A 2,179-nucleotide genomic window follows, 5' to 3' on the forward strand; every position below is an offset into this window, starting at 1 on the left:
CCTCCCTGTAGGCTGTCTCGTCATTGTTGGTAATCAAGCCTACCACTGTAGTGTCGTCTGCAAACTTGATGATTGAGTTGGAGGCGTGCATGGCCACAAGTTCTTGACAGGAACAGGTACATCTGGCACCTACTATCATACCCCGTTCAAAGGCCTTAAATCTATTGTCTCCCCTCTGAATGGCAACACACACAATCCATCTCTCAGTTGTCTCAAGGCCCTTAAATCTATTGTCTTCCCCTCTGAATGGCAACACACACAATCCATCTCTCAGTTGTCTCAAGGCTCCAAAATCATTGAACCTGTCTCCTCACATTAATCTACACTGATTGAAGTGGATTTAACAAGTGACATTAATAAGGGATCACAGCTTTCACCTGGATTCACCTGGTCAGTCTAGGCCATGGAAAGAGCAGGTGACCTTAATGTTTTGTACACTCAGTGTATATTTGCCACAAGGATTACGAAACATTTCCCATTAGGATGTGGAATCGGTGTCAACATGTTTTTTTGGGGGGTAATTTTGGAATCAGTGTCAGCATGTTTTTTGTACATTGTCCTTGTGGCTTGGTGAGCCACAAGTATTTATTTATTTGTGTTTGTGTGTTCTTGGCTTTTGAATGGTTTCAAATAGGATCACACCACATGCATGGTTATAGTTTGTGGGCTGGTATAGGGCTGTGTGTGTAAGTAGTGGAACTAGGTGCATCACCTGACTAAAGATGTCAGAAGGTTTCTGTAATGTACTCTATATTTGGCAGAAGGATGAGGCTACATTTCCCAATAGGATCTAGATTCAGAGTAAACATGTTTTTTGGTACTTCGTCCTTGTGGCTTGATGAGCTACACGTATAAAAGCGTTCCTCTTTCTCAAGCTGAACAGAACCTACAGACTACCACCTGTGATTCCTTCTCTGACAGGAAAATATTACCATGGAGAAGTTGGCCATCCTTCTGCTTCTGAGTGCTGCCATTGCACTGGGCGACACAAACCTGACCCAGCTCCTTGGTTTAGAACCCTTACTGAAGACTGAGGTGGAACAGACTGCTCCTGTTGAGGCTCAGGTAGCAGCAGTGCAGGAGGGGACAAAGGAAAGTTCATGTCCTTCAGACTGGCACACATATGGATCACGCTGTTTCAAGTTTGTCAGCATTCAGCAGTCATGGGCAGATTCGGAGCAAAACTGTTTGGCACTTGGTGGAAACCTAGCATCCGTGCATAACCTTTTAGAGTACCAGTTCATGCAAGCACTGACAAAGGATACCAATGGCATACCTGACACCTGGGTTGGAGGTTTTGATGCAGTCAAGGAGGGCTTATGGATGTGGTCAGATGGGTCCAGATTTGACTACACTAACTGGAACACTGGTGAGCCCAATAACGCTGGAGAAGGAGAGGACTGTCTGCAGATGAACGCTGCAAGTGAGAAGCTCTGGTACGACATGCCCTGTGAGTGGAAGTTTGCATCGCTCTGTTGCAGAAGATTGTAGGCTAGGAAATGACACAGCTACTCTACCTCCCACCTCCAGGGGTCAACAGTCTACACTTCAATACTCAAACCAAGATCTGTCACTCACTGCAGCTCACCAACATGACAAATAAAACATGTATTCACAAAAAAGCTATCCACCTATCTAATGATTAGCCAACGAGCCATATCTAACAGTTAGAAATAATGACAGAGGAATTTACAAGAGACAGCAAACAGCAAACATGTAGCTACTGAAAAAACTGCCTTTGAAGTTCAGTGCAGACTTTTATACTAAGTCATGATCTGCTGTTAGCTAGCTACTGTTTAGGTAGGCTAACCTTTCAGGTTAACTAACATTAGGTAAACTTGTGATGAAACTGTGTGATGTTGATGATCCTGCTTTTCAAATTAAAGATAAATGACAAACTATTCAGTGTTTTCTTCATTTGCTATTGCTTAACAAGTTGTCATGGCATCAGTTAGTCAATGGTAAGTTGTTTTTAAACTAGATAAAGACAATCTCTCAATGACATGAACCTGCATCACTAAAAATAATACATGATACATGATAAAACCTTATCATGCTGTTAATTATGAATGAGTAACTCTCTTCCTAACAGACCATTTGTTTCTGAATGGTTTAGATGCAGGAAATTAAAGTTATATAACTATTAACTAACATGAATTATCAGCTTTTTCAAATAATG

The 2,179-nt window shown here is 41.9% G+C and overlaps 1 pseudogene; it reads left to right on the top strand.

Moving 5' to 3' along the window:
• Positions 1 to 418: 418 nt before the first annotated feature.
• Positions 419 to 1,899, top strand: LOC106574350 (ladderlectin pseudogene; annotated as a pseudogene).
• The last annotated feature ends 280 nt before the right edge of the window (positions 1,900 to 2,179 follow it).

Source organism: Salmo salar, unplaced genomic scaffold, assembly GCF_965601325.2.
Source record: "Salmo salar unplaced genomic scaffold, fSalSal1 ptg000335l, whole genome shotgun sequence".
NCBI classification, from domain to species: domain Eukaryota; kingdom Metazoa; phylum Chordata; class Actinopteri; order Salmoniformes; family Salmonidae; genus Salmo; species Salmo salar.